Here is a 26,635-nt window from a genome sequence, read left to right as displayed (position 1 = left end):
AGTATTATAGTAGTTATATTCTTGTATATAGGAGTAGTATTATAGTAGTTATATTCTTGTATATAGGAGTAGTATTATAGTAGTTATATACTTGTACATAGGAGTAGTATTATAGTAGTTATATTCTTGTATATAGGAGTAGTATTATAGTAGTTATATTCTTGTATATAGGAGTAGTATTATAGTAGTTATATTCTTGTATATAGGAGTAGTATTATAGTAGTTATATACTTGTACATAGGAGTAGTATTATAGTAGTTATATTCTTGTACATAGAAGCAGTATTATTGTAGTTATATTCTTGTACATAGGAGTAGTATTATAGTAGTTATATTCTTGTACATAGGAGTAGTATTATAGTAGTTATATTCTTGTACATAGGAGTAGTATTATAGTAGTTATATTCTTGTACATAGGAGGTAGTATTATAGTAGTTATATTCTTGTACATAGGAGCAGTATTATAGTAGTTATATTCTTGAACATAAGAGTAGTATTATAGTAGTTATATTCTTGTACATAGGAGCAGTATTATTGTAGTTATATTCTTGCACATAGGAGTAGTATTATAGTAGTTATATTCTTGTACATAAGAGTAGTATTATAGTAGTTATATTCTTGCATATAGGAGCAGTATTATAGTAGTTATATTCTTGTATATAGGGGTAGTATTATAGTGGTTATATTCTTGTACATAGGAGCAGTATTATAGTATTTATATTCTTGTACATAGGAGTGTATTATAGTAGTTATATTCTTGTACATAGGAGTAGTATTATAGTAGTTATATTCTTGTACATAGGAGCTGTATTATAGTAGTTATATCCTTGTACATAGGAGGTAGTATTATAGTAGTTATATTCTTGCATATAGGAGTAGTATTATAGTAGTTATATTCTTGTACATAGGAGTAGTATTATAGTAGTTATATTCTTGTACATAGGAGTAGTATTATAGTAGTTATATTCTTGTACATAGGAGTAGTATTATAGTAGTTATATTCTTGTACATAGGAGTAGTATTATAGTAGTTATATTCTTGTACATTGGAGCAGTATTATAGTAGTTATATTCTTGTACATAGGAGCAGTATTATAGTATTTATATTCTTGTACATAGGAGTGTATTATAGTAGTTATATTCTTGTACATAGGAGTAGTATTATAGTAGTTATATTCTTGTACATAGGAGCTGTATTATAGTAGTTATATCCTTGTACATAGGAGGTAGTATTATAGTAGTTATATTCTTGCATATAGGAGTAGTATTATAGTAGTTATATTCTTGTACATAGGAGTAGTATTATAGTAGTTATATTCTTGTACATAGGAGTAGTATTATAGTAGTTATATTCTTGTACATAGGAGTAGTATTATAGTAGTTATATTCTTGTATATAGGAGTAGTATTATAGTAGTTATATTCTTGTATATAGGAGTAGTATTATAGTAGTTATATACTTGTACATAGGAGTAGTATTATAGTAGTTATATTCTTGTATATAGGAGTAGTATTATAGTAGTTATATTCTTGTATATAGGAGTAGTATTATAGTAGTTATATTCTTGTATATAGGAGTAGTATTATAGTAGTTATATACTTGTACATAGGAGTAGTATTATAGTAGTTATATTCTTGTACATAGGAGTAGTATTATAGTAGTTATATTCTTGTACATAGGAGTAGTATTATAGTAGTTATATTCTTGTACATAGGAGTAGTATTATAGTAGTTATATTCTTGTACATAGGAGGTAGTATTATAGTAGTTATATTCTTGTACATAGGAGCAGTATTATAGTAGTTATATTCTTGTACATAGGAGTAGTATTATAGTAGTTATATTCTTGTACATAGGAGTAGTATTATAGTAGTTATATTCTTGTATATAGGAGTAGTATTATAGTAGTTATATTCTTGTACATAGGAGCAGTATTATAGTAGTTATATTCTTGTATATAGGAGTAGTATTATAGTAGTTGTATTCTTGTATATAGGAGTAGTATTATAGTAGTTATATTCTTGTATGAGGGGTGAGTATTATAGTATATTATAGTAGTTACATTTTTGTACACAGGGGGTGACACTAAGCACACTAAATCCCATTCCATGGTGCAGAGACTACATAGTTAATGCACCTTTTAGTCTGGAGCTCCATAGACTACACATAAGACTACAGAATATTTAGAAATTTTGCCTCTTGAGTTCTTGTTTGTGATTTATCAAATATTGGAACAAAAGTTCCCCTTTTATTGATTCGTGCTGTGAACATAAATCTTGTTATTTCCAACCTGTACAATGAAGGGGTTAAGCTCGCTCGCTTTTCTTCCTGGCACAATAGGAGGTGAGTCACATTTGCTGAGTGCTGATCCAGTCTTAGGTGTCCTTGTAGTGTAAATGCAGTTTCCTCTCGCTCAGGAGAACATTACTGATGTGAAATATACTAGGCAGGAGGATTTATAAAAGCTGATGTTTTGTTTTAACCCATTGATGCCGGGATTCCTGCTCCTTATTATACAAGTATCGAGCACTGACTCATCCTCTTCTGTTTAATCTTCTATTTATTCAGCTTTCTTAGTCATCTTATGTTGGATTTCCAAGGTGAAGACCACTTATGGTTCCCAATACAGTACCTAAAGGTACAAATGTCATTGTGTAAGGTGGTGTGAGTAACTTTAGAGGACTTTTGTCATGAGATGGGGATACAAATTGTGTTCGGATGTGTGTGAGTGCAGTGAATTATGGAGTCCACAGTGCAAAATAGCAATAGCCCCTCATCAATAACCTCTTGTCTATTGGAAAGGTTCTCTTTGCTTTACACTTATTGATCTGTCCATGGAGTCAATGACTGTAAATGACCTGTCCATATGTTTTTAGAAGTGACAACAGTAGTGCCCACCAATTACCAATGACCATGTAGCTTCCCCGGGGCTCTGGCTTCCAAGTCAGTCTATTAGATAGGTGATGATACGTGACGCCATTTGGCCACAATGCCATAGGTTTCAGTTTGTCAACACAGATATGATCACAGAATCCATTTTTTGGTCGTTATTTTGTTGCACAGGATGTTACTTTGTTGCACAGGATGTTAGTTTGTCACACAGGATGTTATTTTTACAGAATACGTTATGTGAGCAGATACATTGTGTGAGTATTTCTGTGTATACTATGAGAAGTGGGCTCAGGGCTTAGGTTAAATGTTGCCCCCGAAGTCCAGGCTGGACCTACCTGGAACTTTCCCTCATCACAGATTTCTAGTGATCTTGGAGCTGTAAAGTCTCCAGACAATGGCTTGGATTTGGGGAGGGTAATAGAGAGGAAGCCCTATGTTCATATAAGAGATTTCTCCCTACCTTTATGTCCCATATGCTGCAGCTGCAGTGCTTTCAGGGTTAATAAGACCTCTGCAAAACCTTTCAGAACTTTCCAAAACTTTGTGTTCCTGGCAACAATTGTCAGTCATGGCCATTTCTCTGCCCATTGTCCTGACCAGACAGGAGAGACCTAATCTGCTCTCCGGTTATTGATCCCCACATTCATCTGCACCTCTATAGGACGGTCCCTTTATGCTGCAGGCAGGAATCTATGGCCCGTCACATTGTGTCAATGCAGTCAGGTAAAAGTAATGGAACTGGCAATGTCTGTGTGGGTGCCATGACCATTATGAGCCGCCTTCACGCTCTCCCTGAGAAAGGCTTTCATTTTCCATACATCACGGCTGCCAACTTGACAATACACTGACAACATCCCGCCAAGATCCTTTCTTCCTCATCTGCTCATCTGACCAGAAAACTCATCTCTTTGCTGTGAATTTTTAACTTTTACTTAAAATCTGAAAAAGGGATTAGCGGGGGAGGAGAGTCAGGACAGCGGTGGAAATGAGGAGGGTCTCGGAAGTGGTGGAGATGAGGAGGGTCAGGGCAGTGATGAAGATGAGGAGGGTCAGGACAGTGATGAAGATGAGGAGGGTCAGGGCAGCGATGAAGATGAGGAGGGTCAGGGCAGCGATGAAGATGAGGAGGGTCAGGGCAGCGATGAAGATGAGGAGGGTCAGGACAGCGATGAAGATGAGGAGGGTCAGGACAGTTATGAAGATGAGGAGGGTCAGACAGCGATGAAGGCGAGGAAAGTCAGACAGCGATGAAGGTGAGGAGGGTCAGGACAGCGATGAAGATGAGGAGGGTCTGGGAAGTGATGGAGATGAGGAGGGTCAGGACAGCGATGAAGATGAGGAGGGTCAGGACAGCGATGAAGATGAGGAGGGTCAGGACAGCGATAAAGATGAGGAGTGTCAGGACAGCGATGAAGATGAGGAGGGTCAGGACAGCGATGAAGATGAGGAGGGTCAAGACAGTGATGAAGATGAGGAGGGTCAGGATAGTGATGGAGATGAGGAGGGTCAGGACAGTGATGAAGATGAGGAGGGTCAGGACAGCGATGAAGATGAGGAGGGTCAAGACAGCGATGAAGATGAGGAGGGTCAGGACAGCGATGAAGATGCAGAGGGTCAGGACAGCGATGAAGATGAGGAGGGTCAGGACAGCGATGAAGATGAGGAGGGTCAACTGCTCCAATTCGTTACTTTAGTGTCTATTGTATCTTTATGTATCGGGGGCAGGGCGGGTCAGAGTGATGAGAAGTTTCTGCCCAGTGCATGGAGAGTGGTTGAGGCCTTGGCATATTCTCAATGGGCTCAGCCTGAATAATTCATAGACTGGCAAAGTGGTGGAATGGAAGAAGACATTTATAGCTGCGCAGAGAGGGCAGCGCGGGGCGAACACATCAGATACATGTCAGCATCTCACCAGCCGAAATATCAGTCTAGGAAGTCACACCAACATATTCTGTAGCGTTGTACAGAGATTATCACTCACATCAGTCTTTACCATCTGAATTCCACGATAACTAATAGAGTATTTTTGGATTGTAGAAGGAAGGAACTCAGGAGAAGACTGAGCATTTGGTTGTATTTGAACCCAGGACCCCAAAACTAAGACCTGAGCGATCAGTGTCCACCTCTGATTGGAGTCACACCCCCTTGCCTACTCCTGCCTGACACCACCCACTTGACATTAGGGAGTCTAGTTAGGATCTCATACACCAGACCTAACTGCATTGGGCCATTATTGGGACCTGCTGGACCTTTGGCAGTTTCCCTAAGAATAGCGCCATCCAGAGTTCTCTTACAGGATCCACCATATTTCCTGCCTGTTCCTTGCACGTTCCATGTGTCCTGGTTTGCACTGATGTCACAGCTCGCCCCGCCACCCTGTAGACACTTTTGTGCTGCTTTTCCACATGACTTGACAGGTCGCCTCTGCTCATTTTGGGCCATAATATAAGATTAATAGAACATTTCTAATCTGCGCCGTGTTCCGCTGCGGCGGGGTTGACCCTCTTCCGGGGCGTCCTGACCCTATTAATCTACTGATACCTTAAATGACTACATCAGTATGACTCTCACCGTCCAATTAGCTGACAAATCCTCCGACCCTGCAAGTCTTATTGCGGTTGTTTATTATCTGAGGACACATATGGCTGGAGTGTCTGAGCAGTAAATGGAATCCGCTACAAAGAAACCAAAAACTGAAACATTGTATTAGCTCGGACCCTTAAAGGGAGTTTCTTCAGAAAAATCCAGTTGTCACTAGCATTGAACTCCATAGAAAAGGGCACCCGCGTATCCTCAGGGGGTAAAACTACTGCCAAGTGTTGTCCATGGTATTATTTGGGACCCCTATAGCATATGAGATTGAGAAAGCTGGTGCTCTGGACAGTGTGGGCTCCCTGTTTGGCATTAGTACATGGGCATGGGTACTCTATAGTACTGTTATATAGCACTGTATGGTAGTATGATTTAGGAACTATATAGCATATTTTGGCACTATATGGCAATATTATGTAGGTAATTTATGTGAACACTGTATGGTAGTGTTATTTAGGACGGTACTGTAATATTACATAGGTACTATATGACAGCATTATATGAACACTGTATTGTACTTTTATTTAGAACTGTATGGTAATACTACGTAGATATTATACGGCAGTATTATGTGGGCACTGTTTGGTGGTATTATTTAGGATGGTACTGTAATATTACATAGGTACTATATGACAGTATTATATGAACACTGTATTGTACTGTTATTTAGAACTGTAGGGTAATACTATGTAGATATTATACAGCAGTATTATGTGGACACTGTATTTTGGTGTTATTTAGGATGGTACTGTAATATTACATAGGTACTATATGATAGTATTATATGAACACTGTATTGTACTGTTATTTAGAACTGTAGGGTAATACTATGTAGAAATTACACGGCAGTATTATGTGGGCACTGTATGGTACTGTTATGTAGCACTATACTGTACTGTACAACTCTGGACTATTTTATAGCTACCATAAGGTGATATTACTGTATGTGTGCACAGTTATTTAGCACTATATGACACTAGTATTAGGACTCAGCACCCCGGACACAGACCCTACATCTAGCAGGTAATAGACTGATGTATACCGCCATATGAGGACAGGCTTCAGGCTTTGACTGGGTTGCGAACTGAATATCAGGACCTGAAAATAAGAAGATTGTAGATGAAACTTAGTGCGACTCATGTAACAAGGCTTTGTAGCCCGGCAGTGGTGTCCGCAGTCACTGCAGATCAGACACTACATCTCCCATCTTATCAGGCGGATCTTCCCCCATATCAGGGCTCGGGCTCTCGCCTTCTCCTCTGGGCAAGTCTAAATGAGAAGAAGTGTATATGAGGTGTCACATGCAATATGCATGCCGCCCCATTACTCTGCTGGATATTCATCATATTGATGGCTTACCACTCAGCCTCCATCCGTCTGTGCATACCCTCCCCCCCCCCCCATCCGCCAATTTCACTGTAATTAAATTAGTGGCTTTTCTGTGGTGTAACTCACACGCCAACACCTGAACAACACTCGCGTGTTACTCCATATTTCCTACAAATTACTCTGTGACAAGGCTGGGAACCTTAAATGCAACGGAGCTTAAACAGAGTGAAATGAAATGTACAATATTCTGCTTTGCTGGGCGTGCGGGGAATTCCTGCTGCGGCACAATGTAATCTCTCCTGCGGTGGAGGCCATACATGCTATTAAGTGACTGCTCTATTAGGAGGTGGCAGAGGGAATGGAAATGAAGGCCCTGGCAAAGGCGTATACTGGACACTGCCGGGCAATCTGCATACTGTATACTGCAAGAGGGCCAGCTTATAACCTGCTATCTAATATACAGAAGAGGGGTCAGCTATATAATATATACAAAGGTCAGCTATCTAATATACAGAAGAGGGGTCAGCTATCTAATATACAGAATAGGGGTCAGCTATCTAATATATACAAAGGTCAGCTATATAATATATACAGAAGAGGGGTCAGCTATCTAATATATACAAAGGTCAGCTATCTAATATACAGAAGAGGGGTCAGCTATCTAATATACAGAAGAGGGGTCAGCTATCTAATATACAGAAGAGGGGTCAGCTATCTAATATATACAAAGGTCAGCTATCTAATATACAGAAGAGGGGTCAGCTATCTAATATACAGAAGAGGGGTCAGCTATATAATATATACAAAGGTCAGCTATCTAATATACAGAAGAGGGGTCAGCTATCTAATATACAGAAGAGGGGTCAGCTATCTAATATATACAAAGGTCAGCTATCTAATATACAGAAGAGGGGTCAGCTATCTAATATATACAAAGGTCAGCTATCTAATATACACAAAGGTCAGCTATCTAATATACAGAAGAGGGGTCAGCTATATAATATACAGAAGAGGGGTCAGCTATCTAATATATACAAAGGTCAGCTATCTAATATACACAAAGGTCAGCTATCTAATATACAGAAGAGGGGTCAGCTATCTAATATACAGAAGAGGGGTCAGCTATCTAATATATACAAAGGTCAGCTATCTAATATACAGAAGAGGGGTCAGCTATCTAATATATACAAAGGTCAGCTATCTAATATACACAAAGGTCAGCTATCTAATATACAGAAGAGGGGTCAGCTATATAATATACAGAAGAGGGGTCAGCTATCTAATATATACAAAGGTCAGCTATCTAATATACACAAAGGTCAGCTATCTAATATACAGAAGAGGGGTCAGCTATCTAATATATACAAAGGTCAGCTATATAATATACACAAGGGTCAGCTATGTAATATATAGAGAAGAGGGGTCAGCTATCTAATATACACAAAGGTCAGCTATCTAATATACAGAAGAGGGGTCAGCTATATAATATATACAAAGGTCAGCTATCTAATATACAGAAGAGGGGTCAGCTATCTAATATACAGAAGAGGGGTCAGCTATCTAATATACAGAAGAGGGGTCAGCTATCTAATATACAGAAGAGGGGTCAGCTATCTAATATATACAAAGGTCAGCTATCTAATATACACAAAGGTCAGCTATCTAATATACAGAAGAGGGGTCAGCTATCTAATATATACAAAGGTCAGCTATCTAATATACAGAAGAGGGGTCAGCTATCTAATATACAGAATAGGGGTCAGCTATCTAATATATACAAAGGTCAGCTATATAATATATACAGAAGAGGGGTCAGCTATATAATATATACAAAGGTCAGCTATCTAATATACAGAAGAGGGGTCAGCTATCTAATATACAGAAGAGGGGTCAGCTATCTAATATACAGAATAGGGGTCAGCTATCTAATATATACAAAGGTCAGCTATATAATATACAGAAGAGGGGTCAGCTATCTAATATACAGAAGAGGGGTCAGCTATCTAATATATACAAAGGTCAGCTATCTAATATACAGAAGAGGGGTCAGCTATCTAATATACAGAATAGGGGTCCGCTATCTAATATATACAAAGGTCAGCTATATAATATATACAGAAGAGGGGTCAGCTATATAATATATACAAAGGTCAGCTATCTAATATACAGAAGAGGGGTCAGCTATCTAATATACAGAAGAGGGGTCAGCTATCTAATATACAGAATAGGGGTCAGCTATCTAATATATACAAAGGTCAGCTATATAATATACAGAAGAGGGGTCAGCTATCTAATATACAGAAGAGGGGTCAGCTATCTAATATATACAAAGGTCAGCTATCTAATATACAGAAGAGGGGTCAGCTATCTAATATACAGAATAGGGGTCAGCTATCTAATATATACAAAGGTCAGCTATATAATATATACAGAAGAGGGGTCAGCTATATAATATATACAAAGGTCAGCTATCTAATATACAGAAGAGGGGTCAGCTATCTAATATACAGAAGAGGGGTCAGCTATCTAATATATACAAAGGTCAGCTATATAATATATACAGAAGAGGGGTCAGCTATATAATATACAGGCCTGTGCTTACTGACAGTGAACAGAAACTTGATGATTTATATCCAGAAGCAACAAACAATAATTCTTGATACTTAGTTACTACTGTATCCAACTACACAATCCCGGACTCCAGACTGATACATGTTATATATTGTTTATAAAATTGGATGTCCAGGATCTGATCCAAATTCAGGTTCATGTCTTTTCCCTGTACTGACACATTGAGGTGTATATATTGTATATATTGTATATATTATCCCTCTATGCTGTTTTCTGGCACAGGAGGGTGATAATGGGACACATCTTTGGGACAAGGCCCTTTCTTGTGCTAAGGGTGCAACACATCCCCAGTTGTGCACCTGGATCGGGGTGGAGAATGGGGTGGACCAGGGAGGGGAACCCTCAGCCCAACATCTTTATTATAAGTGAGGTCAGTCTTCTGGCGGAGTGATGAATGAAGTCGATGCCAGCACCAGATCTTCTCGATAATTCAGGCCCTTTGTAAAGACTAACATACAATATGCCAGTCTCAATCAAAAGCTGAAGTATAAGGTGGTCTTAAAGGGGTTTACTAAGGCTGTGCTTGGTGTTGCAGCTTATCCCCATTTGTTTGATGTGCAGCATGGCCATGTGACCATTGGCCTGAGAAGAGGAAGCGGGGCTCAATATCATCATCATCATCATCATCATCATCATCATCATCATCATCATCATCATCATCATCATCATCCCAGACAACTCCTTTAATGGATACGCCCACCAGGTAAATGGACAACTCCTTTAAGTACTATGGGACTTGAGAACAGTCTTTATGCTGTGGCCACTGATGACGCCATCGCTTGCCTATAATTCTACCCCATGCCATGTAAAGAGTGGGCTGCACAATGGCTGGCCATACAAGGGTTAATGCAAGTGATGGAGAAAAGCTTTACAAAGCATTCTGGTAGTGGATTTATGGCGTTGTCAGGCGCTAATGGGAATTCATATTCATGGCTGTTCACCTAGTGTGTGGCGGCCGGCACTGAGCGGTGTGTAAGTAATGTCAGAATGGACTGATGTCAGGAGGAAGTTCATTATGTGAGCGCTGATGGGTGCGGACGAGACCATCCCATCACTACTTATTGTGCACAGAATCCATGAGTCAGCCCAGGGGCAATTACTGGGATTGGAGATGGGTTATTGGCTAAATCGAGTGACCGATAACAAGCCCCGAGCCCGGAGTATTGTCAGCATCCATTACTAGAACACAGGGGACAACTCAGCAATATGTAATAGGAGAAGACAACTCCTATAGGATGAGACAAAGCGAGGAAATAGTGGTGGGATTAGTGTATACGGGAGGGGTATGGGAGCTGGTGAAGGCCCTGGTGGTCTTGTGGCATCATTTACCTAGTACATCCCATCTTATGGAGGGTCTTTAGGCTTCTCTGTGGCCCAATGTTCAGGAGTCTTGTCATCAATGATGGTGATGGTCAAGGAAGGAATCCTGCATAGGCATAGCTAGGGATTCAGTACAAAGGGGCCAAGAAACCTTACTGGGTCCCAAACCCATCTGGGGAAGAAGGGGGGGGGGGTAGATAAACACCATCTGACTTGTGCCACACTCCATCCAAAATGGTGCTCTCCAGTTCTTTAATATTGTCCCTCCCCAGTGTGGACCAGAGACCATCAGCTGCCGCCTTCTGTCCCCGAGTGGGTGACACATTAGTCTGTCAACATAAGGAGCCAACACGTAACACATCCTCATCAGAGCGGCAGTGCAATAATATCTTATTACTGGGTCCTTCAGTCAAGGTGGACTCCAGTTTGTCAGAAGGGGTAGTGATTGCCAGAATGGGGGTAATCTCTGTGAGAATGGGGGGAGTCATTGTCAGAATGGGGACAGTCAATGCCAGAATGAGGGTAGTCATTGTCAGAATGGGAATAGTCACTGCCATAATGGGGGTAGTCACTGTCAGAATGGGAATAGTCACTGCCATAATGGGGGTAGTCACTGTCAGAATGGGAATAGTCACTGCCAGAATGGAGGTAGTCACTGCCAGAATGGGAATAGTCACTGCCAGTATGGGGGTAGTCAATGAGAGAATTGGGGTAGTCAATGTCAGAATGCGGGCAGTCAATACCAGAATGAAGGTAGTCAATGTCAGAATGGAAATAGTCAATGTCAGAATGGGGCTAGTCACTGTCAGAATGAGGGTAGTCACTGTCAGAATGGTAGTCACTGTCAGAATGGGGGCAGTCAATATCAGAATGGAGGTAGTCATTGTTAGAATAGGGGTAGTCCCTGCCAGAATGGGGGTAGCCACTGTCAGAATGGGGGTAGTCACTGTCAGAATGAGGGTAGTCAATGTCAAAATGGGGGTAGTCACTGCCAGAATTGGGGGAAGTCAATGTCAGAATGGAGATAGTCAATGTCAGAATGGGGATAGTCACTGTCAGAATGGAGGTAGTCACTGTCAGAATGGGGGTAGTCAATATCAGAATGGAGGTAGTCATTGTTAGAATAGGGGTAGTCCCTGCCAGAATGGGGGTAGCCACTGTCAGAATGGGGGTAGTCACTGCCAGAATTGGGGGAAGTCAATTTCAGAATGGAGGGCAGTCAATGCCAGAATGAGGGTAGTCAATGTCAGAATGGAGATAGTCAATGTCAGAATGGGGTAGTCACTGTCAGAACGGAGGTAGTCACTGTCAGAATGGGGGTAGTCACTGTCAGAATGGGGGTAGCCACTGTCAGAATGGGGGTAGTCACTGTCAGAATGGGGGTAGCCACTGTCAGAACGGAGGTAGTCACTGTCAGAATGGGGGTAGTCACTGTCAGAATGGGGGTAGTCACTGTCAGAATGGGGGTAGCCACTATTCCTTACCGCCCTCCTTATAGACTGGTGATCCCACTTGGAATTCTATCAAATTTTTTATGAACAGCCGAGGCGATGTAAAGTTTAAGGAAAATGCAGAATTTTCTCCAGGAGGAGATGGAGCCCTGCTTTATATTAATGTATTTCCTAGGGATAATGGCTTGCTCTTGAATCACTGTGCAGCCGCTAAAAGCCTGCAGCAGAATTCTATAGTTTGGGGAAATACGACTGCTCGGTGCTAGAGAAGCCTGCCTGGGATAAGATGGATCTGTGTCTGGATGGGTTCAGTCACGCTACATAAAATCTATTTACATTTTTTTCTGCAAATTTCTCACAAATAGATTGTTTGCTCCAGTCTCTTGGATTCTGTCGGCTTCACTGCTGCTAAGTAGGAATTGTTCATGGAGCTGAAGATCAGGTTGTGGGATGAGGATTGTCTGCGAGGAATCTGCCGCAGAGCCCCCCAATACAAGCCCTAATGTCGGGGTCACCCAGGGACAGGGGACAGGGTTCAGGGCAACTTAGGCATCGAATTCTGCAGCTTGCTAATGTACATTGTGTATCGAGGTGAAAAACACTTATTGTTTCCATTTTGAGGCTGAAAAACAAGTCATAACCTAATCCTGCTCACAGAGCGGAGCGATATGTTACATTGTATCAGTGCAGGGAAAAGTCAGTCTGGAATAGACAGACAGCAGACAGATACAATGTAACAACTACCAGATTACAGATGGATATGTGGATATTATGGATTCTAACCTTTGAATCTAAGCAATAGCATTTCTATTCACTGACAGCAGGTGGAGATGTCGATAGTGGCAGAGGAGGCCGCAGGCGCCCCTTACCACGTACTCTCGCCTCAGGCAGCACAGTGATGTGGCGACCATCTTTTCCGCCAACACTCCACCCAGGAGTCTTAGGTGATCTGTAAGGTGTCTCATCCCAATATGAGAAGACCAGTATTATAAATGATACAGTATAGTTGTGATTGTCCTGGTACAAATTTTGCATTGGCGCCCAGGAGAGTCATGTGATACCTGTTAATTGCCCCAAATTGATAGACAAGTTCCCTTTAAGCTGTACTGACTTACAACTGAGCAACCCCTTTAAGTACCAGCCCATAACCACATATGCACATATACTAGGAGCAGGAAACTCATACCCCTGGGTCATGCTTTGCCCCCTGTATGGACTTTGCTGGAACTGTTGCTTTAACTTTGCAGTTTTACTCAAAGAGAACAAATAAAAGAATTAAATGCACAGCAAAAGTGCAAAACCACAGCAATGGGTGCAATGTGTAGGAGGAACGTGTCATCTACTGCTATGGTATACCTGCTATACTGACCACAGACCCATCCCACACCCCTGCACGACTCTCATATTCCCATTGCTTGACAGGTAACACTTGGCTTCTGCGCTGCACAAAACACTTCCAGACTGCTGCTATAATACATCTACCTCAAGCAGCGGGACAAGTTACAGCACGACTACAGCGGTGGAACTGATTATTACCCTGCGGAGTGTCCGCCATTGATTGTTGTGTATATACCCATAGAGAGCTCCACGTATAGGTCACCCATCGCTCAATAGCATAAACAGTAAATGTCATATCATCTCCGGGCCCCGAGGGGTCATCATTATAAATAATAGACACGAGGAAAGAGCAAGTGTCCATGTAGATATACTGTATAAATATACGGAAGCAAATATCCAGTGATAAATAACCAGTCACATGTAAGGACGACATTATGGCGTGATCGATACTAACGCTTCGAAGGAAAAACAGCCATGAAACAAATGGACGTAGATTAAGACGAGCAAATTATTAAAGAACATGTGAAGATGGCGATTAAGCAAGAGAATCAATACAAATTGTATCCAGATATTGTATTACAAAGAAGCTGCTCCTGTATAACAGAGTCTGCTCCAGACCCTTCCCCAGTAATGTATAATACTATCATGTCTATAGGGGTAGAGGGGCCGCTGGGCCCCTGGGAAGTTAGGGCCGGGTGTAAGCGGGGCATCACAACCACACATTATATTCCTGGGGATACAATAGACAGGTGCAGTGTATGACCCACTAATAGACAGGTGCAGTGTATGACCCACTAATAGACAGGTGCAGCGTATGACCCGCTAATAGACAGGTGCAGTGTATGACCCACTAATAGACAGGTGCAGTGTATGACAAACTAATAGACAGGTGCAGTGTATGACCCGCTAATAGACAGGTGCAGCGTATGACCCGCTAATAGACAGGTGCAGTGTATGACCCGCTAATAGACAGGTGCAGTGTATGACAAACTAATAGACAGGTGCAGTGTATGACCCGCTAATAGACAGGTGCAGCGTATGACCCGCTAATAGACAGGTGCAGTGTATGACCCCCTAATAGACAGGTGCAGTGTATGACCCCCTAATAGACAGGTGCAGTGTATGACCCGCTAATAGACAGGTGCAGTGTATGACCCACTAGTAGACAGGTGCAGTGTATGACCCACTAATAGACAGGTGCAGTGTATGACCCACTAATAGACAGGTGCAGTGTATGACCCACTAATAGACAGGTGCAGCGTATGACCCGCTAATAGACAGGTGCAGTGTATGACCCACTAATAGACAGGTGCAGTGTATGACAAACTAATAGACAGGTGCAGTGTATGACAAACTAATAGACAGGTGCAGTGTATGATCCTCTAATAGACAGGTGCAGTGTATGACCCACTAATAGACAGGTGCAGTGTATGACCCCCTAATAGACAGGTGCAGTGTATGACCCGCTAATAGACAGGTGCAGTGTATGACCCACTAATAGGTGCAGTGTATGACCCACTAATAGACAGGTGCAGTGTATGACCCACTAATAGACAGGTGCCGTGTATGACCCGCTAATAGACAGGTGCAGTGTATGACCCCCTAATAGACAGGTGCAGTGTATGACCCGCTAATAGACAGGTGCAGTGTATGACCCCCTAATAGACAGGTGCAGTGTATGACCCGCTAATAGACAGGTGCCGTGTATGACCCACTAGTAGACAGGTGCAGTGTATGACCCGCTAATAGACAGGTGCCGTGTATGACCCGCTAATAGACAGGTGCAGTGTATGACCCGCTAATAGACAGGTGCAGTGTATGACCCACTAATAGACAGGTGCAGTGTATGACCCACTAATAGACAGGTGCCGTGTATGACCCGCTAATAGACAGGTGCAGTGTATGACCCCCTAATAGACAGGTGCAGTGTATGACCCGCTAATAGACAGGTGCAGTGTATGACCCCCTAATAGACAGGTGCAGTGTATGACCCGCTAATAGACAGGTGCAGTGTATGACCCACTAGTAGACAGGTGCAGTGTATGACTCACTAATAGACAGGTGCAGTGTATGACCCGCTAATAGATGGGTACAGTGTATGACCCACTAATAGGTGCAGTGTATGACCCACTAATAGACAGGTGCAGTGTATGACCCACTAATAGAAAGGTGCAGTGTATGACCCACTAATAGACAGGTGCAGTGTATGACCCGCTAATAGACAGGTGCAGTGTATGACCCGCTAATAGACAGGTGCAGTGTATGACCCCCTAATAGACAGGTGCAGTGTATGATCCTCTAATAGACAGGTGCAGTGTATGACCCCCTAATAGACAGGTGCAGTGTATGATCCTCTAATAGACAGGTGCAGTGTATGACCCACTAATAGACAGGTGCAGTGTATGACCTACTAATAGACAGGTGCAGTGTATGACCCACTAATAGACAGGTGCAGTGTATGACCCACTAATAGACAGGTGCAGTGTATGACCTACTAATGGACAGGTGCAGTGTATGACCCACTAATAGACAGGTGCAGTGTATGACCCACTAATAGACAGGTGCAGTGTATGACCCACTAATAGAAAGGTGCAGTGTATGACCCACTAATAGACAGGTGCAGTGTATGACCCGCTAATAGACAGGTGCAGTGTATGACCCACTAATAGGTGCAGTGTATGATCCTCTAATAGACAGGTGCAGTGTATGACCCGCTAATAGACAGGTGCAGTGTATGACCCGCTAATAGACAGGTGCAGTGTATGACCCCCTAATAGACAGGTGCAGTGTATGATCCTCTAATAGACAGGTGCAGTGTATGACCCCCTAATAGACAGGTGCAGTGTATGATCCTCTAATAGACAGGTGCAGTGTATGACCCACTAATAGACAGGTGCAGTGTATGACCTACTAATAGACAGGTGCAGTGTATGACCCACTAATAGACAGGTGCAGTGTATGACCCACTAATAGACAGGTGCAGTGTATGACCTACTAATGGACAGGTGCAGTGTATGACCCACTAATAGACAGGTGCAGTGTATGACCCACTAATAGACAGGTGCAGTGTATGAGCTGCTAATAGACAGGTGCAGTGTATGACCCACTAATAGACAGGTGCAGTGTATGAGCTGCTAATAGACAGGTGCCGTGTATGACCCACTAATAGACAGATGCAGTGTATGACCCACTAATAGACAGGTGCAGTGTATGACCCAATAATAGACAGGTGCAGTGTATGACCCACTAATAGACAGGTGCAGTGTATGACCTACTAATAGACGGGTGCAGTATGACCCACTAATAGACAGGTGAAGTGCATGACCCGCTAATAGACAGGTGCAGTGTATGACCCCCTAATAGACAGGTGCAGTGTATGACCCGCTAATAGACAGGTGCAGTGTATGACCCACTAGTAGACAGGTGCAGTGTATGACTCACTAATAGACAGGTGCAGTGTATGACCCGCTAATAGATGGGTACAGTGTATGACCCACTAATAGGTGCAGTGTATGACCCACTAATAGACAGGTGCAGTGTATGACCCACTAATAGAAAGGTGCAGTGTATGACCCACTAATAGACAGGTGCAGTGTATGACCCGCTAATAGACAGGTGCAGTGTATGACCCGCTAATAGACAGGTGCAGTGTATGACCCCCTAATAGACAGGTGCAGTGTATGATCCTCTAATAGACAGGTGCAGTGTATGACCCCCTAATAGACAGGTGCAGTGTATGATCCTCTAATAGACAGGTGCAGTGTATGACCCACTAATAGACAGGTGCAGTGTATGACCTACTAATAGACAGGTGCAGTGTATGACCCACTAATAGACAGGTGCAGTGTATGACCCACTAATAGACAGGTGCAGTGTATGACCTACTAATGGACAGGTGCAGTGTATGACCCACTAATAGACAGGTGCAGTGTATGACCCACTAATAGACAGGTGCAGTGTATGACCCACTAATAGAAAGGTGCAGTGTATGACCCACTAATAGACAGGTGCAGTGTATGACCCGCTAATAGACAGGTGCAGTGTATGACCCACTAATAGGTGCAGTGTATGATCCTCTAATAGACAGGTGCAGTGTATGACCCGCTAATAGACAGGTGCAGTGTATGACCCGCTAATAGACAGGTGCAGTGTATGACCCCCTAATAGACAGGTGCAGTGTATGATCCTCTAATAGACAGGTGCAGTGTATGACCCCCTAATAGACAGGTGCAGTGTATGATCCTCTAATAGACAGGTGCAGTGTATGACCCACTAATAGACAGGTGCAGTGTATGACCTACTAATAGACAGGTGCAGTGTATGACCCACTAATAGACAGGTGCAGTGTATGACCCACTAATAGACAGGTGCAGTGTATGACCTACTAATGGACAGGTGCAGTGTATGACCCACTAATAGACAGGTGCAGTGTATGACCCACTAATAGACAGGTGCAGTGTATGAGCTGCTAATAGACAGGTGCAGTGTATGACCCACTAATAGACAGGTGCAGTGTATGAGCTGCTAATAGACAGGTGCCGTGTATGACCCACTAATAGACAGATGCAGTGTATGACCCACTAATAGACAGGTGCAGTGTATGACCCAATAATAGACAGGTGCAGTGTATGACCCACTAATAGACAGGTGCAGTGTATGACCTACTAATAGACGGGTGCAGTGTATGACCCACTAATAGACAGGTGAAGTGCATGACCCGCTAATAGACAGGTGCAGTGCATGACCCACTAATAGACAGGTGCAGTGTATGATCCTCTAATAGACAGATGCAGTGTATGACCCACTAATGGACAGGTGCAGTGTATGACCCGCTAATAGACAGGTGCAGTGTATGACCCGCTAATAGACAGGTGCAGTGTATGACCCGCTAATAGATGGGTGCAGTGTATGACCCGCTAATAGATGGGTGCAGTGTATGATCCACTAATAGACAGGTGCAGTGTATGACCCACTAATAGACAGGTGCAGTGTATGACCCGCTAATAGACAGTGCAGTGTATGACCCGCTAATAGACAAGTGCAGTGCATGACCCGCTAATAGACAGGTGCAGTGTATGATCCTCTAATAGACAGATGCAGTGCATGACCCGCTAATAGACAGGTGAAGTGTATGATCCTCTAATAGACAGATGCAGTGTATGACCCACTAATGGACAGGTGCAGTGTATGACCCGCTAATAGACAGGTGCAGTGTATGATCCTCTAATAGACAGATGCAGTGTATGACCCACTAATAGACAGGTGCAGTGCATGACCCGCTAACAGATAGGTGCAGTGTATGATCCTCTAATAGACAGGTGCAGTGTATGACCTACTATTGGACAGGTGCAGTGTATGACCTACTAATGGACAGGTGCAGTGTATGACCCACTAATGGACAGGTGCAGTGTATGACCCACTAATGGACAGGTGCAGTGTATGACCCACTAATAGACAGGTGCAGTGTATGACCCACTAATAGACAGGTGTAGTGTATGACCCACTAATGGACAGGTGCAGTGTATGACCCACTAATGGACAGGTGCAGTGTATGACCTACTAATAGACAGGTGCAGTGTATGACCCACTAATAGACAGGTGCAGTGTATGACAAACTAATAGACAGGTGCAGTGTATGACCCACTAATAGACAGGTGCAGTGTATGACCCACTAATAGACAGGTGCAGTGTATGACCCACTAATGGACATGTGTCGTGTATGACCCACTAATAGACAGGTGCAGTGTATGACCCACTAATGGACAGGTGCAGTGTATGACCTACTAATAGACAGGTGCAGTGTATGACCCGCTAATAGACAGGTGCAGTGTATGACCCGCTAATAGACAGGTGCAGTGTATGATCCTCTAATAGACAGGTGCAGTGTATGACCCACTAATGGACAGGTGCAGTGTATGACCCGCTAATAGACAGGTGCAGTGTATGACCCACTAATAGACAGGTGCAGTGTATGACCCACTAATAGACAGGTGCAGTGTATGACCCACTAATAGACAGGTGCAGTGTATGATCCCCTAATAGACAGGTGCGGTGTATGACCCGCTAATAGACAGGTGCAGTGTATGACCCATTAATAGACAGGTGCAGTGTATGACCCACTAATAGACAGGTGCCGTGTATGACCCGCTAATAGACAGGTGCAGTGTATGACCCATTAATAGACAGGTGCAGTGTATGACCCACTAATAGACAGGTGCAGTGTATGATCCTCTAATAGACAGGTGCAGTGTATGACCCACTAATAGACAGGTGCAGTGTATGACCCACTAATGGACAGGTGCAGTGTATGACCCGCTAATAGACAGGTGCAGTGTATGACCCGCTAATAGACAGGTGCAGTGTATGACCCGCTAATAGACAGGTGCAGTGTATGACCCGCTAATAGATAGGTGCAGTGTATGACCCGCTAATAGACAGGTGCAGTGTATGACCCGCTAATAGACAGGTGCAGTGTATGACCCACTAATAGGTGCAGTATATGACCCACTAATAGACAGGTGCAGTGTATGACCCACTAATAGACAGGTGCCGTGTATGACCCGCTAATAGACAGGTGCAGTGTATGACCCGCTAATAGACAGGTGCAATGTATGACCCACTAATAGACAGGTGCAGTGTATGACCCGCTAATAGACAGGTGCAGTGTATGACCCACTAATAGACAGGTGCAGTGTATGATCCGCTAATAGACAGGTGCAGTGTATGACCCACTAATAGACAGGTGCAGTGTATGACCCACTAATAGACAGGTGCAGTGTATGATCCCCTAATAGACAGGTGTGGTGTATGACCCGCTAATAGACAGGTGCAGTGTATGACCCATTAATAGACAGGTGCAGTGTATGACCCACTAATAGACAGGTGCCGTGTATGACCCGCTAATAGACAGGTGCAGTGTATGACCCACTAATAGACAGGTGCAGTGTATGACCTACTAATAGACAGGTGCAGTGTATGACCCACTAATAGACAGGTGCGGTGTATGACCCGCTAATAGACAGGTGCAGTGTATGACCCACTAATAGACAGGTGCAGTGTATGACCCACTAATAGACAGGTGCAGTGTATGACCCACTAATGGACAGGTGCAGTGTATGACCCGCTAATAGACAGGTGCAGTGTATGACCCACTAATAGACAGGTGCAGTGTATGACCCGCTAATAGACAGGTGCAGTGTATGACCCACTAGTAGACAGGTGCAGTGTATGACTCACTAATAGACAGGTGCAGTGTATGACCCGCTAATAGATGGGTACAGTGTATGACCCACTAATAGGTGCAGTGTATGACCCACTAATAGACAGGTGCAGTGTATGACCCACTAATAGAAAGGTGCAGTGTATGACCCACTAATAGACAGGTGCAGTGTATGACCCGCTAATAGACAGGTGCAGTGTATGACCCGCTAATAGACAGGTGCAGTGTATGACCCCCTAATAGACAGGTGCAGTGTATGATCCTCTAATAGACAGGTGCAGTGTATGACCCCCTAATAGACAGGTGCAGTGTATGATCCTCTAATAGACAGGTGCAGTGTATGACCCACTAATAGACAGGTGCAGTGTATGACCTACTAATAGACAGGTGCAGTGTATGACCCACTAATAGACAGGTGCAGTGTATGACCCACTAATAGACAGGTGCAGTGTATGACCTACTAATGGACAGGTGCAGTGTATGACCCACTAATAGACAGGTGCAGTGTATGACCCACTAATAGACAGGTGCAGTGTATGACCCACTAATAGAAAGGTGCAGTGTATGACCCACTAATAGACAGGTGCAGTGTATGACCCGCTAATAGACAGGTGCAGTGTATGACCCACTAATAGGTGCAGTGTATGATCCTCTAATAGACAGGTGCAGTGTATGACCCGCTAATAGACAGGTGCAGTGTATGACCCGCTAATAGACAGGTGCAGTGTATGACCCCCTAATAGACAGGTGCAGTGTATGATCCTCTAATAGACAGGTGCAGTGTATGACCCCCTAATAGACAGGTGCAGTGTATGATCCTCTAATAGACAGGTGCAGTGTATGACCCACTAATAGACAGGTGCAGTGTATGACCTACTAATAGACAGGTGCAGTGTATGACCCACTAATAGACAGGTGCAGTGTATGACCCACTAATAGACAGGTGCAGTGTATGACCTACTAATGGACAGGTGCAGTGTATGACCCACTAATAGACAGGTGCAGTGTATGACCCACTAATAGACAGGTGCAGTGTATGAGCTGCTAATAGACAGGTGCAGTGTATGACCCACTAATAGACAGGTGCAGTGTATGAGCTGCTAATAGACAGGTGCCGTGTATGACCCACTAATAGACAGATGCAGTGTATGACCCACTAATAGACAGGTGCAGTGTATGACCCAATAATAGACAGGTGCAGTGTATGACCCACTAATAGACAGGTGCAGTGTATGACCTACTAATAGACGGGTGCAGTGTATGACCCACTAATAGACAGGTGAAGTGCATGACCCGCTAATAGACAGGTGCAGTGCATGACCCACTAATAGACAGGTGCAGTGTATGATCCTCTAATAGACAGATGCAGTGTATGACCCACTAATGGACAGGTGCAGTGTATGACCCGCTAATAGACAGGTGCAGTGTATGACCCGCTAATAGACAGGTGCAGTGTATGACCCGCTAATAGATGGGTGCAGTGTATGACCCGCTAATAGATGGGTGCAGTGTATGATCCACTAATAGACAGGTGCAGTGTATGACCCACTAATAGACAGGTGCAGTGTATGACCCGCTAATAGACAGTGCAGTGTATGACCCGCTAATAGACAAGTGCAGTGCATGACCCGCTAATAGACAGGTGCAGTGTATGATCCTCTAATAGACAGATGCAGTGCATGACCCGCTAATAGACAGGTGAAGTGTATGATCCTCTAATAGACAGATGCAGTGTATGACCCACTAATGGACAGGTGCAGTGTATGACCCGCTAATAGACAGGTGCAGTGTATGATCCTCTAATAGACAGATGCAGTGTATGACCCACTAATAGACAGGTGCAGTGCATGACCCGCTAACAGATAGGTGCAGTGTATGATCCTCTAATAGACAGGTGCAGTGTATGACCTACTATTGGACAGGTGCAGTGTATGACCTACTAATGGACAGGTGCAGTGTATGACCCACTAATGGACAGGTGCAGTGTATGACCCACTAATGGACAGGTGCAGTGTATGACCCACTAATAGACAGGTGCAGTGTATGACCCACTAATAGACAGGTGTAGTGTATGACCCACTAATGGACAGGTGCAGTGTATGACCCACTAATGGACAGGTGCAGTGTATGACCTACTAATAGACAGGTGCAGTGTATGACCCACTAATAGACAGGTGCAGTGTATGACAAACTAATAGACAGGTGCAGTGTATGACCCACTAATAGACAGGTGCAGTGTATGACCCACTAATAGACAGGTGCAGTGTATGACCCACTAATGGACATGTGTCGTGTATGACCCACTAATAGACAGGTGCAGTGTATGACCCACTAATGGACAGGTGCAGTGTATGACCTACTAATAGACAGGTGCAGTGTATGACCCGCTAATAGACAGGTGCAGTGTATGACCCGCTAATAGACAGGTGCAGTGTATGATCCTCTAATAGACAGGTGCAGTGTATGACCCACTAATGGACAGGTGCAGTGTATGACCCGCTAATAGACAGGTGCAGTGTATGACCCACTAATAGACAGGTGCAGTGTATGACCCACTAATAGACAGGTGCAGTGTATGACCCACTAATAGACAGGTGCAGTGTATGATCCCCTAATAGACAGGTGCGGTGTATGACCCGCTAATAGACAGGTGCAGTGTATGACCCATTAATAGACAGGTGCAGTGTATGACCCACTAATAGACAGGTGCCGTGTATGACCCGCTAATAGACAGGTGCAGTGTATGACCCATTAATAGACAGGTGCAGTGTATGACCCACTAATAGACAGGTGCAGTGTATGATCCTCTAATAGACAGGTGCAGTGTATGACCCACTAATAGACAGGTGCAGTGTATGACCCACTAATGGACAGGTGCAGTGTATGACCCGCTAATAGACAGGTGCAGTGTATGACCCGCTAATAGACAGGTGCAGTGTATGACCCGCTAATAGACAGGTGCAGTGTATGACCCGCTAATAGATAGGTGCAGTGTATGACCCGCTAATAGACAGGTGCAGTGTATGACCCGCTAATAGACAGGTGCAGTGTATGACCCACTAATAGGTGCAGTATATGACCCACTAATAGACAGGTGCAGTGTATGACCCACTAATAGACAGGTGCCGTGTATGACCCGCTAATAGACAGGTGCAGTGTATGACCCGCTAATAGACAGGTGCAATGTATGACCCACTAATAGACAGGTGCAGTGTATGACCCGCTAATAGACAGGTGCAGTGTATGACCCACTAATAGACAGGTGCAGTGTATGATCCGCTAATAGACAGGTGCAGTGTATGACCCACTAATAGACAGGTGCAGTGTATGACCCACTAATAGACAGGTGCAGTGTATGATCCCCTAATAGACAGGTGTGGTGTATGACCCGCTAATAGACAGGTGCAGTGTATGACCCATTAATAGACAGGTGCAGTGTATGACCCACTAATAGACAGGTGCCGTGTATGACCCGCTAATAGACAGGTGCAGTGTATGACCCACTAATAGACAGGTGCAGTGTATGACCTACTAATAGACAGGTGCAGTGTATGACCCACTAATAGACAGGTGCGGTGTATGACCCGCTAATAGACAGGTGCAGTGTATGACCCACTAATAGACAGGTGCAGTGTATGACCCACTAATAGACAGGTGCAGTGTATGACCCACTAATGGACAGGTGCAGTGTATGACCCGCTAATAGACAGGTGCAGTGTATGACCCACTAATAGACAGGTGCAGTGTATGACCCGCTAATAGACAGGTGCAGTGTATGACCCACTAATAGACAGGTGCAGTGTATGACCCACTAATAGACAGGTGCAGTGTATGACCCACTAATGGACAGGTGCAGTGTATGACCCGCTAATAGACAGGTGCAGTGTATGACCCGCTAATAGACAGGTGCAGTGTATGACCCGCTAATAGACAGGTGCAGTGTATGACCCGCTAATAGATAGGTGCAGTGTATGACCCGCTAATAGACAGGTGCAGTGTATGACCCGCTAATAGACAGGTGCAGTGTATGACCCACTAATAGACAGGTGCCGTGTATGACCCGCTAATAGACAGGTGCAGTGTATGACCCACTAATAGACAGGTGCAGTGTATGACCCGCTAATATACAGGTGCAGTGTATGACCCGCTAATAGACAGGTGCAGTGTATGACCCGCTAATAGACAGGTGCAGTGTATGACCCGCTAATAGACAGGTGCAGTGTATGAGCTGCTAATAGACAGGTGCAGTGTATGACCCGCTAATAGACAGGTGCAGTGTATGACCCGCTAATAGACAGGTGCAGTGTATGACCCGCTAATAGACAGGTGCAGTGTATGACCCACTAATAGACAGGTGCAGTGTATGAGCTGCTAATAGACAGGTGCAGTGTATGACCCGCTAATAGACAGGTGCAGTGTATGAGCTGCTAATAGACAGGTGCAGTGTATGACCCGCTAATAGACAGGTGCAGTGTATGACCCGCTAATAGACAGGTGCAGTGTATGACCCGCTAATAGACAGGTGCAGTGTATGAGCTGCTAATAGACAGGTGCAGTGTATGACCCGCTAATAGACAGGTGCAGTGTATGACCCGCTAATAGACAGGTGCAGTGTATGACCCGCTAATAGACAGGTGCAGTGTATGAGCTGCTAATAGACAGGTGCAGTGTATGACCCGCTAATAGACAGGTGCAGTGTATGAGCTGCTAATAGACAGGTGCAGTGTATGACCCGCTAATAGACAGGTGCAGTGTATGAGCTGCTAATAGACAGGTGCAGTGTATGACCCGCTAATGGCTGCATCACCTGCTGCTTCGGTAGGAGAATTACATTGTAGATCCTCTCCATGCGGTGCCCACTGGGTCTCCATGCTCCATGGCCGCTATTGGTTTTGCTGAGTGCTCTTTGGGCCCCCCAGTGCCAGCCCTTTTGCTCCAGGCTCCTGTCCCCTGGATTCCCCTGTATTCCCCTGTATTCCCCTGTATTGCAGGCAGAGCTCCTGCTATATTCTGTATCCTTTTGTGTATTGTGCTCTATATACAGCCAAGACTCTCAGCCCTGATTTGGAAATAAGTGAGAAGGAGTGAGAAGGGTTTAATGCTATAATGCGGGCCCTTCCTCTCCCTCCATGGCCTCATCAGGAGCCTCGGGTTCCTCACTTGCTCACATCGTCCTCCTTGATTGAAGGGTCGGGGAAATTGTCACCATTTGTGGTGATTGTACTTCTCGGGAGTGGGGCTTATCTCTCAGTGAGAAGAATGGCTGCCGCTCCATGAACTCCTCCGTCTACTCACAAACCTGATTCTTTTATTTGAAAGATTTTGTTCTTCTGTCTGGAGAGCTGAAGAGTCTGCGGATTGGAGTCTGGAGGAAGAGAAGACGTCTGAACGGTTTAGGCGAAGAAAAAATATTAAATCAACAGAAAGTATACAAGAAAACTCCGGATAAAATACTAAAAATACAGAAGAGAAAAACAACCGAGATACCGACGTGTGCAGAGACCTGAAGGAAGAAGGAATGTAATACAGAATATAATACATGGGATAATACCAGATACAAAGATAGATAGGAGATAGATAGATAGATAGATAGATAGATAGATAGATAGGAGATAGAGGATAGATAGATAGATAGATAGATAGATAGATAGATAGATAGATAGGAGATAGATAGATAGATAGATAGATAGATAGGAGATAGATAGATAGATAGATAGATAGATAGATAGATAGGAGATAGATAGATGATAGATAGGAGATAGATAGATAGATAGATAGATAGATAGGAGATAGATAGATGATAGATAGATAGATAGATAGATAGATAGATAGATAGATAGATAGGAGATAGATAGATGATAGATAG

This window comes from Leptodactylus fuscus, chromosome 9 (assembly GCF_031893055.1).
Source record: "Leptodactylus fuscus isolate aLepFus1 chromosome 9, aLepFus1.hap2, whole genome shotgun sequence".
In the NCBI taxonomy this organism is placed as follows: domain Eukaryota; kingdom Metazoa; phylum Chordata; class Amphibia; order Anura; family Leptodactylidae; genus Leptodactylus; species Leptodactylus fuscus.
The sequence above is the reverse complement of the archived record's forward strand: the minus strand, read 5'-3'. Positions refer to the sequence as shown.